The sequence below is a fragment of the Gallus gallus genome, chromosome 2, assembly GCF_016699485.2.
Source record: "Gallus gallus isolate bGalGal1 chromosome 2, bGalGal1.mat.broiler.GRCg7b, whole genome shotgun sequence".
NCBI classification, from domain to species: domain Eukaryota; kingdom Metazoa; phylum Chordata; class Aves; order Galliformes; family Phasianidae; genus Gallus; species Gallus gallus.
In genome coordinates this window covers 96310703-96327877 of record NC_052533.1, presented here as the reverse complement: position 1 = coordinate 96327877, position 17175 = coordinate 96310703, and the positions used below count along the sequence as shown (strand labels likewise).

At 40.1% G+C, this 17175-nt stretch overlaps 1 protein-coding gene across 10 annotated transcripts in view; it reads left to right on the top strand.

Annotated features, from left to right (window-relative positions):
- The window catches only part of LDLRAD4 (low density lipoprotein receptor class A domain containing 4), a 291190-nt gene that overhangs the window by 158503 nt on the left and 115512 nt on the right, over positions 1-17175 (top strand). The gene's annotated exons all lie outside the window — the stretch shown is intronic.

Genomic DNA, 17175 nt, shown 5'->3' with positions numbered 1-17175 from the left:
TATTGCTAGAAAGACTAGAGGAAGAACTGGAATGATACAAAGAATGGAAGAACTGTTGATCATTGAATACGTCTCGCCAACAAATTCAGGTTTTCTTGGCAGCTCTGCCATGCAATCCTGAGTAAATCGTAATTCTTTTCCTTCCTTAGTTTATTTATAAAATGGAGATAATATATTCATCTACTTTGCAGAAGTAACAAAAGAAAAAAATGTTATGTGATTGAAAAAATATGCAAAGAGATGTTAAACGGTAACAACATCAGTAAAACAGGTATTGTAGTAAAAGGAACACAATGATAAGCTGACAGTGAGAATTAAAAAAATGTTTAGAAAAGATGTGCTTTGTGTTGTTTGTTGACATTAACACAGAATGTCTGGTATTTAGGGACCTACATGTAATTTTTCACTTGTATGTCAACATCTAAGGGTGAGGAAATGCATATGCTAAATAGACTCTAAGTAGGTACATAAAAAATCCATTTGCATTAAAATGTGACTTTTTTGATGAAGAATGAATGAAAGAATAGGTGTAAGTTTCATCAGTCAACTATAATTCTAAAATTGTGGCAGCATATCTTAAAAAATGATGAATGTAATATAATGATATTTGGTTGTGTGGTTGAAGTTAGTGAAGTCTGAAGAGGTATACTGGAAAGATTTAATCAAGTGAGGTCAGTAGTGAACAGAATAATGGATGAAATTCCATCTTGATTAATGCAAAGTAATTCATACTGGAGGGCAAAGTATGTGCTATTAATGCAGTTTATTGGATCCTAATTAATTGTGTAATTTAAGGAAAGGGACCTAGGTATCACTGTGACGGGCTGAATTAAGACCTCTTTAGAGAATATAGTTGTGGTCAGATAAAATATTCTGAATCAATAAAAACAGGATGTGAAATGTTATGGTGGTGTTACATAGATCAACGTTTCACCTTTCTCTGGAATGCCGTGTTCAATTGTTGCAGCACAGGAGCGTGCTACTGATGTAGAAAACGTAGGAAACCAGCAGAAAGAAGTTGTGAACAAACTCTGATGTGAAAAGGAACCAGGAAGTCTGAAATTGTTTACTTTTGAGTGTCAATAAATGGTGGGGAAATAAAGAAGTACACAGAACTACAAGTGATGAACAGAAGGTGGGTCAGGAACTTGGTTGCATGCTAGTATTAAAAGATCACTCAATGAATTTCAAAGCTGATTTTAAAAAATAATGGTTTTGTCATAGAATCATGGAATGGTTTGGGTTGAAGAAACCTTTAAGATCATGTAGTTCCAACCCCCTGCTATAGGCAGGGGCACCTCACTCTAGACCAGGTTGCTCAAAGCCCCATCCAGCCTGGCCTTGAACGCTTCCAGAGAGGGGGCATCCACAGCCTCTCTTCACAACTTTTGAGACTGTAGATCTCAGTACTATGTCATGTTCTGGAGGCAAGAATTCAACAATATTTAAAGAGAAAAAGTCTCTGAACACTGAGTCCACTTGTAGCCACAGAGCATTATTTAGGAAATATGTTAGGCTGAGGTTTCAGACTTCAAACTGGTACCTTGTATGTGACTGTAAGATCAGACTGAGAACTTGAGCACGAGACATTTCTTCAGTCTTGTAGAGAGCTGACTGCCCTCATCAAGGAGGACAGTGTGTAGACTACCATGTGTGATGTGAACCTGAAGTCTTATGAGTTACTTTGAATGGTACTTGTGTGCAGCTGAAATCAAAGTCCTGCAGTGCAGCTTCCTCGACTAAAAAGTAATCACTTGCATTGCATACAAGCCTTCCATCATACCTTACAAAGCTGAAATCTGGTCCACCTTACGTTTCTCTTTCATAGGAGGAGGATAGCGGGCTGTGCTGGCATATCAATCTGCTTAGCAGTGAGAACTGTGGTATCTCTGCCAGCCGGAGCTGGGTGGTGTATTGCACAGCACCGCTGGCCCTGGGAGGGGTGGCCAGCAACCCAGGGGAGCAAGCTGATGGGAAACGTGCTGGGAATGGCAGAGGAAGCCACTTTGGGCAAGCTTCCTACAGCCCTTCTGTATGTGAGGCTCCTGTAGGTGATCAGCCGGACCTTCAGAAATGTCTGCTCTTTAAACATAACATACTGAAGTCCGTATGTAATTGTTCGACATTAGTGGACAAGATGTGGAGAGCTTCTCTTCTTATAGCAGGTGATAGCAGTGTCTTATTGCAACACAAAGTGTCTGTTAATTAAGACTTCGAGGGAGAAATGTGTGTAGGCTGTGAACATGCAGAGTGATGCAGAGAGGTGGGGAACAGATGTGTGGTCATCTTTGCACCAGCCAGCTATTACTCAGATACCATCCGTGTGCTAATTAGCTGCTGGAATGTTGAACAACATTTCTACTTGTGTGATTAATTGAACAGAGTCCTGCATTGGGTTTTCACACTTGTCTTAATCTCCACACTGTACCATAACTAACATGCTTCAATTAACATTGTTTTGAAAGTGAGGACTCTAGAACTTCCTCGTTACAAAAGATTAATTTCTTGGTGTGGATTACTGTAACTGTAGGGCCATCAGCTTTTTGTTCCCTTGAAGAGATGGCATTGGGTTAACACTGCAGACGAAACCTGACTCATGCCTTTTGCTTCCTGTCATGCTGATGAACGCAAATAGAGCCATGTCAACTTAAAGCTTTCCACCCTGGATGATACTCATTTTATCTCTTTCAGTTAAGAGTCAGCAATGAGTGGCCAATTTCTGAATTGTCATCACTGAGTTGAGGTGCATGGTATTACCTGTATGTAATAGCAGAATGTAAATACAAGTATTAGTATTCCCATTTGCTGTACTTCCTAAAAGTAGATGCACACACACACACATATATATATGCTAGAACTTTTTATTTTTGCAAAGTCCAGACCTGTGGCACATTGCAGTGCCCACCCTTGTAGGAGCATGCAGAAATAGCACAAGTACTGTTGCCAGACTGGGGTTCTAAGTTACCTACCACTGTACTGTGTGTTGTGTTGCGGGTAAAAGGAACATCTGGAAATCAGAAAGGGTGACTCCAATTTTGCTGCCAGAATGTAAAAGCAGAAATGATCTTCCTCTGATCCAGTTTCTGTATTTGTAAAATGTTTCTCACGCTTTCCTGTAACGACTTTCTCCGCTATCCATATTAAAAAGCTTGTGAATTAGAAGAGTGTTTTTATCTTCCAGGTAGCTGGGGAAATAATCCCTCTTTCCCTCCCTTCCTCGTCTCCCCCTCCTTATCTTCTCTCCCCACAGAATGCTAAAACATTGTTTTTCCACCACAGTTGAAAGGTGTGTTTTACAGAATACAGATGAGATTTGTTGGCTAGCAAAAATAAATAAATAAATAAAGCAAAATGAGGCATGTCTTTCAAGTACAAACGGGGCTTTAGAGATCTCTGTTGGAAAACCTAATTTCTACATGAGCACAACTGTTTCTGCATATTGCCTGGAACACTTCAGTTAGCTATTTGGCCACACTTTCTATTATGGATTCTATAAAGACATCATTTGTCAAGTTAATAACTGTGTACAAAAATGTTTATGCATAATAAAGATAGATTTCAGAGAACTCTGAATGGCACCCACGGACACAACATTTAGCCATACTTTGCAATATACTGAGCTTGATTAGATGATGATAATAATTAGTTTTTCTTCCCCTCTATTCTGCAGGGCTAACGGAACCTAACTGCTCGCTGAACCATATCAATTAGATTTTTTTATTTTAATTCTGGTCTCTCTAGTGAGAAAGTCGAAGTATTATTTCAAGACCTTCCGTGCAGAGGGTGTTTTTCATGACTGTGATGGTCTCTAACCTAAAAAGAGCAATAATAGACTTTACAGCATGTTCCACCTATGTGGATAACTGGTTATTATAGGAAATATATATAGAGATATTTTAGATAAACAGAAACTAAACTACAGACTGTGAAAGCTCTCCATAGAAATTCTTCTACTTAATAATATTGTATATACACCATATTCAAAAGATGTGTTTCTTCCTGTTCTCCATGGCAGTTAAGTCGCTTAAATATGAGCTAGACATGCAAATACCTTCCTATACATGACTATAGGAGCTATTTAAGCTAAGGATTTAAGTAGACTGAATTTAATTATCCTCATTGCAAGACTAATACACAAGGGAAAAATGCCATAAGATTTTGTAATAGCGACAAGTGGTCAAGACATTACATTTATGCTTTGCTAGTTTTACCAGCTGTGTCTCATTCCATTATTCATACGTACATACATACAGACACACACCTCTCTTCTAATTAATTATACTTGTCAACCAGTGGGGGAAAAACCAACAGCTCCAGAGGTGATTTTCCAGAGAAAATCTGATTTCAGAGTGGGGCTGACAACTGCTAGAAATCTGCAGATGTGATGCAGACCTTTCTGAGGTTTAAATATCTGTGTTCATCACATGAATCTGAAAAAGAAATGTGGTATTCAGCATTTCTGTAGTGATCAGCTTATCTCTTTAAAGAAAAAGAAAGAAACATACTTGTTTTTTGCCTCATGTTGTACATGAAGGGGGGAAGAAGGAAGATGCAGGCGTTGTGTCTTGAAAACCAGAATTTTAAAATGTTGCCAATAAATCATAGAGTCATAGAATGGCGTGGGTTGGAAGGGACCCCAAGGATCATCAAGTTCCAACCCCTCTGCCATAGGCAGGGCCACCAACCTCCAGATCTGATACTAGACCAGGTTGCCCAGGACTCCATCCAGTCTGGTCTTGAACATCTCCAGGGATGGAGCACCCACAACCTCTCTGGGCAGCCTTTTCCACCACCTCACCACTCTCTCTATAAAATCAACAGGTATAGGTGACGATGCCACATAACTTGTATTCCTAAACTTTTTATCATAAAATATAACAAAAACACAACAAAATAAAACAAACCAGACAGTACTATATTCCACACGACACAATATTATCACAGTTTCCACCAAAACAGTATGTTGCAGTAGGGTACAGTATTCTGAGGGCTTACTGGCCATAAACACTGAGAAATATAATTGAAATAAGAAATAATTGAAATAATTGAAATAAGCTATAAAAACAAGTGTTTGAAGACTATAGCACAGTGTTATTACTTTTTTCCTTCATTGGTAGGGCTAGGATAGAAAATGATCTTTTAAATATGTTTGGGTAGAACTTGTGTCAAGCATTTAACCCTTTCAGTTGCAGATGTATTTCTTTTGCATGTGACTGAATCACTCAACCTACTGAACGGATGAGCCCCGATCTCTGAGTCTTACCACTGGCCTTCAGATCTCGTCAAATGCTATTTAAGTTTTACAAGAAAATGGGAATCAAGGCAACCTCTTGACTTAGTCTCCTCCACTTGATTCCATCACAAGACCACTTGCTGGGCCTCTTGGCCCTTGGCAGCCACACCACATTGAAGATAGGCTTAAATAAGTCATGCTGAGTTTCATGGAGTGAAAGCCCTCAGCTTGCACTGCAGTTTTACACAATACTCCCACTGCTTGAACCAGTGTATTTTAACACAACTTTTCATTTGTTACATTACATATTCACAATGTGTATGGCCTGGAGGAGGTATGTTTGGCTGACCTTAAAAGACTTGAAACTTCAATGCTGGAACGTTAAACTGGTGGCAATCCTTAGGAAGCGCAGCTGGGTCTTTTAGGTGTGTCCGTGAAGAACGGAATAATACAGAAGGGCCAATGTTAGGTTGAGAGAGAACAGATCTAGTTAGATTTGGTAGAGAGACTGTAAGATGGATAACATGTGGTAGACAGAGCAAGGCTGCTTGACCAGTCAGCAGGAGGTGTGGCAGACGGTGGGAAGAAAAGGTTGCTGTATTTCTCAAAGCCATCACCCCACCTTGTGTGGCTATCACTATCTGAAACTCACTGTGTGCACCCATGTTCCCAGCTGCCCATTCTTATGACTGTCTTGAAGTTGCTTTATTATTAACTGCCTGGGATTTTTGGTTCTTAGCATTTCTGCGGTGTTCGTAAAACCTGACCATCAGCCAGGAGAGTTTGTGGTGCTCTGCCAACCACTCTGTGCACGCGTTAATAGCAAGAATATTGTTCCAGGTGGAGCACCACAGATCTGCATTTATTCCATTGTACAGCATTCTGAGCACCTGATTGTGCTAAGATTTCACAAAGTAAACGAGGAGCAATAATCTGTTGTTCAGCAATTGGGAAATTAAATGGTACTGGATTAGAGTCATAATTGCTCACATAGGGTGTCTCAGCTCACGTTAGGGGTGACAGTAGACCTCATTCTTATAAGTCATCATTGCTTTCATGCCTTAATTAGGCTGTCATTAAGAAGATCTGTAACTGGAGTTGTTCATAGGGTTGGATGAGAAGAACCTTACATTGAAATGATGTGCATTGTGAACCGAGTCCAAAGGAACTTCCTTGACTTAGCCCTGCTGCATATCTCATCATTCATCTTGTCTGTTCCTTTCATAAGGACTGAATATAGAGAATATTCACAAGTTAATAAAAGAAGAAAGAACTTTAAAGCACTGAGTGTCTTTCACACCTCTGGCTGAGTAGAAGCTCCATAGCTCCAAAAGAGCAGTGAGGCCCTGGAATGGGCTGCCCAGGGAGGCAGTGGGGTCACCATCACTGGAGGTATTAAGACCTGTGCGGATGTGTCACTGAGAAATATGGATAGTGGGCGTGGTGGTGATGGGTCACTGGTTGGATTAGATGCTCTCAGAGGTCATTTCCAACCTTAACAGTTCTATGATTCAGTTACTTCAGCAAATGCAGCACAAAGGGTTACTACATTACATTTTAATTTAAAAAGAAATCGAGCATTAGACACACAGAATGCACTCAGAGAGTACTTCTAATTGGATGTACAGTCTAGCAAAATCTGTACCGTAAAGAGGAGCTCTTTTGGATTGCTTCCTGAGGTAGTTAACATGTGTGACAGCAAATCTATACTGAATGTCAGCACGCTGGCTTCCTCACCCTGAGCTGGGCCTGCTGCCTTGGCTGTGCCTTGCTGAGGAGCGCAGGGCAAGGGGCTGGTTGGGCCAGGCCTCGTCTCCCCACTTAAAGCAGTGCCAAGGCTGAAATCAGCCCATAGTCTCGCCTCACTGCTCCCTGCCATCTTTTGATGTTTTGCCTCCTAAAATGCTTTTAGCCTGATCGGTCTGCTTCCCTCCCTTCAAAACGTGGCGTCAGGAGGTCCATGGGCATCTGGAAGTTCAACGGCGCTGAGCTTCCTTGCTTTCATTCAGGCACTTGGCGAGGGACAGCGAAGCAGCAAAGTAGATAAAAGAAGTCATTTAGCCTTAGATTTCAGATAAAAGAATCGAGTTCGGTGACATATTCCAGTCTAACAGTACTGCTTCTGTTCTTTGTGGCAAAATATGTGAGAATAAAATGAACAAAGAAGTATTCAGTGCTGAATCTGCTGGATCATTTTTTTCCTGCCATGTGTCATAAGCCAAGCTTTGAGCCCCTGCAAGTTTAATGAAAAAAATCACCTGGCAGCTTTGCTCCCTTCCCTCCCCTCCCCGTGCCCTAGTTCATGCCGGCCGCTGTTGGAGGAGATTTCAGGAACCCACGCAGGGTTGAAGTCTGGGTTTTATACACCATGTCAGGTCACGGGGTTACTTTGCATGAATGCACTGCTGTCTAATGAGCAGTGCCTGTTCAAAATTATTTATATCTTATTTATGAACATATTTATTTTTAAACTTACTTACGTTACCTCACCGGGTAAGAGGTAGTCTGAATAGCGTGCTGGAAGAGGATGTGTTTACTGAAGAGCTGTACAGAGACACCCACTGTAAACGAAGAGCTGTTTTCTGGAAGCTGAAGAAGTTTTTGGGGAGAAGGTCATTTTAGTCTCTGTTAACTTCAGCCAAATGCTACAGATTTTTTCCACAAAACATAATATAAACTTTGTCTTCCTGTTCCCAGTGATAAGTCAAACGTTACAGCAGTGTGAAGGAGGGATTTGTTCTCTGTGTAAAATGAAGTTTCACTGAAGCTTGGTGTGTTGTTACAGGTCTTCTCAGAAACAGGGTTCATTTAGTTAGATTCTCCAGGACAGCACTTATTCTTAGAAATAGATATTAATTAAACTGCCCAGTCAAAGAGGGCATGAAAGGAAAAGAGGGGCAAAAAGAATCCAAACAATTCTAGAGAGCATTGGATGAAATTCCTGTATGCAGAAGGACAACCTAGTCAAGATAAACTAACTATTACCATAAGAAATCAATAAACAAGGAAAACTAAGTTAATGTATTTTAATATTTAGTGCTAACATATATTACGTGATATATATTCAGTATTAAATATTTATTGATGTCAAACATATAACTATTAAAATCCACCATTGAATGAAGCTGTATGGCTCTTCAGAAACAGTTTTTAGTTCTGCTGGTAATAGGTATTTTTCTCCCAAGTATTTTTCTCCACATAAAATCAATTCTAGTATGTAAAGTTTTTTGCCCCTATGGGCACTCAGACCCTCTTTGGTACTTAAGTAGAACTGGATTTGTACTTCCTACATCTGACCTACATCAGTGTGTTCTGGTTCAGTAGGTTTTAGTTGTTCATCCAGAAAAAACTATGGGAATTGTTTTCATTGAATTCTTGTTAACGATCTTCAATAACATGAACCCAATTGTTTTCTTACTTTGTTCCTCTTTTGGAAAAATGCATTGCGTCTTCACTGTTTGGATTTCATTTCTCTGATTGGATCTGCTGTCTTCAGTTGGATTCAAGGCATGGTGTTTTTTCTACGTCAGCCTAGACTGGTTTTGCTGTGTGAGAAAAATTCTGTCTTTAACCTCTTGGTACTGTAGCTGCACTTCAATATTTGCAGATTAGCCTTCTACCTTTTCTTCATTACTGACTGTAAAAAGGCCAAATATACACTTTTGAAGAAGTATATTGGCAAAAACACCAACAATGTATGTTTTTGCAAAAAGGAAAGAACTATTCTTCTCCCCTGGAACTTTTTGTGTTGAGTGTCCCAAAATTACTGTATCTGGCATGTTTGTATCCTTAGGTTTTGACCTGTATCCTACTTCTTTGTTGTTAAAAAAGTGCTTGCCTGGTCAGGTAAGCATTTATTAAAGGAAAATATGATCTACTGTACTGCTTGATTTTAAAAAACATGGCTCTTCAGACTGTATGTTTTCTGAGCTAAACGGGAAGGCTGAAACCTTTTTTGGCTAAGATTTTGAAGCCTGCATTGACATACTAGCATCTGGATGTTGGAAGGTGGTAAACTGTGAGACATTCATCAAATAGGAATGGCATTTTTTTCTTATGGGACGTGTGATTATGATATGTAGAGTGAGCATAACAATTCCAGTTAAGTTCTTTGCTGGAAATAGGAATCTGTCTAGTTTGCTCATTGCATCCTTCATTTTCCTCAGGCTCACACATGTCATCCAAGTATGTTCAGAAGTTCTGAGGGTCTTAGATAAAGTGAAATGATGTGGTCTTAGTCCCTAAAATATGGGAAGGGGTTGGAGGAAAACTGCAGAGAGGCTTGCTGAAAAGAAAGAAAGCATAGCTGGCTCTTGAAGAGTTGCTGTCATACACTTTAGTTAATGATCAGAACCAGCAATAAAAATATACAGACAGGAAATAAAAAGGAAAAAAAACCTCATCAGCTCCTGATGTAAATTTAAAAAGCTGGGGAGTAAAAGTTCCCTGTGAACAAAAGGGCTCTCCAGTATATGGTGATCCAGTTGTGTATCTATTCATCATAACTGCTTATCGAGCTTGCACATCATCTGAGATAGTAGCAGCATGGTAGAAAACTCCCAGATTCAGGTCTGTGGAAGCAGCAGCTGGTGATAGAATACACCACTGGACGTGCAGGGGCAAAGGGCAATACTCGAGTTTATCTGATGGAACGTTACACTGGGTTCCCAGTCTTTGTATAACTGAAGGGATTTTGCATAAGGGATTTCTAATTCAGCATCTTCCAGGAAATCTGCATTTTTTTTTCATTTTATTTAAGTTCCTTGTACAGTGACGCACATATTCCTGGAAAATGTCAACATCAGCAAGCAGGTTAGCGGGTAAATTTTGTTGACATGTGCCTGTGAATGACCGAAGGAAATATGTAAAATGTGGAAAGTTAGAATGGGAGGCTGACCTGCTAGCACAAGGCAGAATTAAAGCAGAAACATTTGAAACAACTGAGAGAGAAGAACAAAAACCTAAAGGGTAAAGGCAACAGACTAATGGCGAAGTGCCTGTAATAGGTTGAGAACGCGTATTAATACGGAAGAGGCTTCAGGAGTATAACAGTGGATTTGGGATCCTGCAAATCTTCCAAATTCTGTTAGCAACAAGCAGCAGTTTGCTATGTTGTTTTGCCTTTACATGGTAATTAATGTATTTGTGTGGTATTGTGAGTCTGTTAAGACTCAAACGCTTCAATTGGACAGTCTTAAGTATCCGCGCTATAATGTTGTATACATTGACCATCAAAGAATCCCAGGGATGTGAATGTCTCTATAAATAGACATGAACACGCCTGGGCACATATTTAATGTATTGTAATAGTATTTTACATTATGTATACAATACATAAAATATTGATATTTTTATTTATGATAATATGAATGTGTATATTGAAACAAGATTTACCATCTCCTACATCACAGATGAAAATTTAACTGACAGGTGTATTCTCAGCGGTGTAGAATGATTGTAACCCAGCATTTTGACTTCAGAGAATGATGGCTAAGTACCCAGCAACTACCACTGTATTGGTCATTGTATTTGTTCCTCTCAGAGGAATTTAAAATGTGCCACAGAATTGTGAATAGCGTGGTATTTCTTCCAAATGTGTAAAGCTTTTATTAATATCTAGCATTTCAGATGCTACAGCAGAAAATGTTGTAACTGAGCTCCTTAAACAATCTGTCTAATTATGAAGAACGCTGTGTAAGTGGAATTTTATACTTTTTTGGAAGTTAAGGTTAAGGGTAAGCAGGAAGGAAAACTGGGTAATGAATTTTCTGAGGGGAAGAACAGATAAGTGGTACATAAATGTAACTTCCTCAGACACAGACTTTGTGTCAGACTACCTGACCTTATGCTAAAATTAAGCAAAATTTTGGCTATTACTGTGCAAGATCGGAAAAGCATCCCATTCAGAATTGGCAGCTGCCTGATAATTACAGGGTGGTTGTTAAACAGTCTGCTGCACGAAAAAGGTATGGCATTTGGCATCTGTTTGTTGAAGTCAGTGTAATTTCATCTAGATGAAAATACAGAAGCCTTTATTTATTTATTATCCTTCAGTGTTTGCACTGTCACTAGGTGGATTTCTTTATCTGTTTAAGATGTGGGGAATGCTCTCTCTAGTAGACAAGAAAAGTCTTTAGTGGGTGACTTAGTTCTGTTCTGCAAGAACTGAGGAAGAATAAAGAATAGTCTCAATCATTTTCTGTTCTGTGTCTGTCTAGAAAAAAAAAAAAGACTTGTCTCTGGTTTGAAGTACAAAGACAAAACCACTGCATTGTCCTGTCCAGAGCCAAGCAGCAAAACTGCTTTAAATTACATCTGTCTTTAACGTGAAACCATCTAGCAGGAGAGCAATTTTATGGTAAGTTTGGAGTTTCTTTTCAAAGATGAAACTCTGTTAGTCCCCGACATTTATAGAAAAATACACATTAAAAAAAATAAAAATGAAGAACTGTCTCAATTTATGGATGGTATATATTAATTTATGGGATACCTACATTTGCTAACATATGTGAGAAGAGCACCCACGTGTATAGCGCTGACTTAAGAGCATGCAAAAAGCAAGTTCTGCAATCCAGGGTTTTGGTGTGGCTTTTTTTCCAGTCAGCATGTTGGCTCTACATGAGTTTCCTGCACCTGGTTGTAAAACAATGGACAATGCAACTTGGACTCCATAACATAACCTTCCAAAATTTTGAAGGGTGTTATAAATAACTTACTAGTAAGTCAGAACAAGGCTAACATATTCACGGTCTTATTTTTCCCCAGTATTGACTGGAAAATGTTGTGCCTTTAAAACAGGAGGCCGAGGAACAGTGAGAAAGTTGATAGCCTATGCTTGGTTTTGTTCAAATGTTGGTTTTAACAATCCTTTATCAAGTTAGTTCCTTCTGGATAAAGGAGAGAGCTCTAGTGTGTGCTTGTTTTTTTCCCTCCTATTTCCCTCTCATTTTCCTTCAGCTTGAAAAACGACGACTTTATAAGAGTATTTTCCCTTTTAAAGAGTTTGGGCACCTGGGGCTTCAGGTCTGGACACGATGGGGCAGCGCCCTGCAATGGTTTGTTCCCTGTCGTGCATTGCTCCCAGCCCAAGCTGCCCTTGGCAGTGAGGGGTTGGGTAAGGATCACGTTATGTTCTCCCACAGTGTTCATGATGTTATGCAAACAGCTATGTCAAGAATTTATTTATTGATCTAGCTTTTTTAAAGAGGAAAAGTTAGAAAAAAAAGCCTGACAGTGCAGGAAAAAAAAAAAGAAAAAGAGCCAGAAAGAAGAATTTTGGGTCCTATGAGATAAGTGTCGAACACTGATTCTTTGCAGAGAGCACAGGAACACCAGCTGGCAATGCGTTTATTTTTGCTTCAGAATGTATTTGAGCAGTAAACAATTTAATAATCTTTCCATTTTAGTAGTTTTCTAGAAGGCGGCTATAAATCGTGTGAAAAAGATGTATAATTCTGTCTCTGGTATTCATCAACAGTTTTATTGGTTGGAGACCTCAGTGTTTTTCTGTGGGCCTAACAGTAGTATGGACCTCTTAAAACAAACAGAAAATAAAGCTTAATGTCTCTGAGTGAATCTCAAATAAGTACTCACAGTTCACTGTTTTGAATTAGGAGAGACCCAGAGCTTTTGGACTGCCATAGTGTCTTTTGGGAAGTGCCTTTTAGGACTCTCCAGCACACAAGGGGCATAGACATATTGGAGGGAATCCATTAGTTTTTCAGTGGTGCTTGGTGCCAGCACAAGGGGCAGTGGACACAAACCGGGGCACAGGAGGTTCCTTCTGAACACCAGGAGCACTGCTGTGCTGTGCAGGTGACAGAGCACTGGCACAGGCTGCCCTGAGGTTGTGGAGTCTCCTTCTTGGAGGTCTCCAGAAGCCGCCTGGCCGTGGGCCTGGGCACCCTGCTCTGGGTGGCCCTGCTGCAGCGGGGCTGGGACTGGGAGACCCGGAGGGCCCTGCCTGCCTCAGCCATGCTGGTATGCTGTGGAGATATGCAGGATCTTTAAAGAAACTTTTGTGTACTCATTTTTTCCTCTCTCCTTTGTCGTCTTCCTTTCTTGGAGATTTGCCTTATTTGAAGGCTATGTTGATTCCAAGCCAGTCTAAACCTTTAGTCTAGACAGATAAAGCTGTTATTTGCAGCTTATCTTACTTGGAATCGTGGCAATTCCACAGGTGCATAGAGTGAGTTCTTAGTGGATTTATTTTGCCTTCCTTTTTAGTTTGTGCCTGATTTTCTTAGGCAGACTGTCCGCTGATGCTGAAATTGATGAATCATTGTTATTTATACAACATAACATCAAAGGATGTGTCCGTGATGATACAGTTACGATTGTTGAGATACACGCAAGTGAACTTCTTAGGCGTCAGAAGCATGATTGTATTAGTCTAGGAAAATGTCATGCTAATGAGGATAGATAAGTCCGAGTTAATTCAGTGCTCATACATGCTACTACGTTGTCCTGTGCAACCCTGAAGCTGTTGTTCTGTAGCCTGGCTCTCTGCCGTCATTTCACTTCAGCAGAAAATTCTGTCCCCCGGGATGCGTAGGAGATATTTGAGCAATTTTTGTTGTTCCTGAACTGAAGTAGAAAAATTGAGAATGTTAGTCCTGATGAACCATACCTCAGCTGGCCCAGGGGTGTTTTCCCTAAAATGAACGTGAGTTTGGCTATTTAAGAAAAAAAATATATATTTTAATGGAAATTGGAAGGAGTTCTCATTTTGCTCTAGCAGAATTCTTAATTTTGCTGACAAAAATAGGAGTAATTTTTCATTTGTCATAACTGCTCTTCTCCATTCTGCCTGAATCAGGAAGTAATGGCCTTCTGCATCATCCTGTTTACTTCTTGTGGTTGAAAAATGCTATAAATTGAATATCAGGTTAGACAGACACATTTGTTTATAAAACCTGTGAGGCTGTTGGGATGCCAGGTATCAAAACAGTTTATAAATAGCCATATTTTAGTCTGGGGTATAGAGGAGTGAATGGAGGAGCTTCAGAGGGAGAGAGTGTAATGCTGTGACCCAGAGCAGCATTCATGCATGAAATTAGATATTGTACAGTGGACATTCTTAGTTTGGCTAATGTAGCCTCCAGCAGAAACTTCTCTTGTCGCATCCTTGAAAGATTTTTTTTCTCCTTTCTCTTTAACCTTGTACATTAATTATCACTTTGCACTTTCCAAATGGAAAAGCGGTCATTTTATACAGAAGAAAGTGCATATTCATGTACTTGAGAAACAGAGTGAATGCGTGTGTTTTCCACTGTACCTACAGCTGTTTCCTGCTTTTCCCTCAGCAATTGGTGTGCTTTCTGCATTTCATACTGATGTTCAAGGATGGGATCATGTATTCTGAGGTTTGGGTCTCTTGAATTATTTTGTTTGTGCTTTCCTCACTTTTGTTTAGAGCTTTGTTTTTTTTTAGCGGAATCATGGAAAGGAGGGAGAAAGGGGGGGGATTCATCAATGTTTGCTGATGTTCAAGGAAAATTAATGGAGGTAAAACATCCATTTTAATTGCCAGCTATAGGCACCTTTAGAAATTTACTACTTCTGGAAATATCTTACAATTTTTGTGTAAAAGCAAGGAAACAAATGTTTTGGTAAGAGAATATCTTTAGGAAGGGCGGTTAAAATCAATCAATATTATCCGCTAAAAGATAATTTATTGCCAGGAATGTCCATCTGCTTTACTTAGTTCTGTGCTAGGGCACTGAATCAGAAAGCTTGCAGGGTAAAATTTAAGTATACATCAATTAAAATGTTCTCTGAATTCACTCTTGATTCTCTGTGATTACTATTTAAAACCTCCCTGTGTTTCTCTTTCTGCTGTGAGAAGCTTCTGATGCAGAATTGAGACTCCAGTCTTACCAGAGCACAACTTACACTGAGGTTTCAAAATAAGTTAAATGGGTTTTTCAACCCCAAGCTACTCTTCAGTAGCCTGGAAACTATTCGTCATCCTCTGAGTGGGTAACCCAAGGTTGAAAAGACCTCATGGGCAACGAGCTACGCCAGTAGAGTGTGTGATGCATCAGCTAGTGCTGGCTTTTGGGATTTGGCTGGTGTCACGGTTAACTCCTCACAGGAGTTGTTATGTTTGGGATGTGATCCTGGACTATTTTTTTTTTTTTTTCTTAGAAAAAGAAAGAAAGAGAAAGGGGAAAAAAATTTGCTTGAGGTTGGCTTGCCTATTTTACTGCTTGCTTTCAGGTACCAAAGTACCTACCTACAGTTATTTTGAAACTGCAGGGGGAACGTGCCTTTGGTCTGGGCAGTAATGGAGATACTGGCAGTCTCTGGAGCTCTGCAGAAAGTCATCTGATGTGCTTTGTGATGTACCTGGGTTGCTACTTGTAGTACTCACCACTCCGGACAGCTGCAGATGCACTTGTGTCCTTTGGTAATGCTAACCATTTCACATTGCAAAGGAAGTGATCTTGGCAGATGTTTGCTATGGTTTGCTGTAAAACAGGTATTAATGTTTATTAATGTTATGTGATAAAATGAATCATAGAATCATAGAGATATGGAATATCCAAAGTTGGAAGGGACCCGTATGGATCCTTGACTCCAGCTCCCGGCTCCACACAGGGGCACCCAAAATTCAAACCCTATGTCTGAGAGCACTGTCCAAACATTCCTTGAACTCCAGCACTTGGGGCCGTGCCCACTGCCCTGGGCAGCCCGTTCCATGCCCACCGCCCTCTGGTGCTGCACCTTTTCCTGATATCCACCCTGAACCTCCCCTGAAATGGGGATTATTGCCCCATACAGCGATCTTTATTCACTGCATTTGACTATATTTCAACTAAACGGGTAACTTGGATTCCAGAAGAGCATACAACACTTAATTTTTGTGTTCATCCTTTTGAGTTACATATTCAGTGCCTTTGTATGAAATGTTTTAAATAACGATAGGCATTGTGTCGGTGACTGAAATATGTGACCCTTCTAGCTGTCAGCCCAGAAGACAAATGATTAATGCTGCTTAGAAATGCTGAGTGATGCTTTTATTTATCTGAAATCAGGCCATCTTTATAAAAATATTTTTTCTTGGCAAAAAACCTAGAAATCATAGAATCATACAATGGCCTGGGTTGAAAAGGACCACAATGATCATCCAGTTTCAACCCCCCTGATATGTGCAGGGTCGCCAACCACCCCACCAGGCTGCCCAGAGCCACATCCAGCCTGGCCTTGAATGCCTCCAGGGATGGGGCATCCACAACCTCCTTATTTCAAACCTTATCTGCATAACTTCTTTTTTTTTTTATTAATTTTTTTTAATTGAAATTTTTTATTAAAATGCGAATATTTTTGGGAAAAATAATGGTCTTTTCCCACAACCAGCTCTGAGGGGATGCTAACTACAATGTGTAGAAACATATCCTTGGCCATGCGTAGCCTCTTCAGGTAGGTCTGGCCACAGCAACAGCTTTGACAGCTGCTGGAATTGTTTTAGGAAAGACATGGGGGAACATTTCCAATATCACTGATTAGACAAGATACGTGCAAAAGAGAAGATTGAGGGAATCTGTTATATCCAACTTGGATTTTTCAACGTTGGTGTGTTTTCTTAGCGCAGATTCCAGTTGTGCATGTGTACCTATACAAGGGTGGATTTTGGCATGATGTTCCTCCTGTATTATAAATACTGACATCACGCTAATCTATGCAAATCGCTGCTCAATCAATCTGAGCATCTGCGGTTGATTAAACAAAACATGTAGGTGTGAAAGCATTTGTATCTCACATGCCCTGCTAGGTGCTGGCAGAGGCTGAGGGGAGTGTAAAGGCACAGCGAGAGATGTATAGCTGCGATGTCTGCCTGGCAGTTCGGCGCTCTAATTGCAACACGCACAGAGATACCTGTGTGGGCTGAGCCACAGTTTGCAAAGATCGGAGAACAGAGGAGACTTCAGCACACTTGC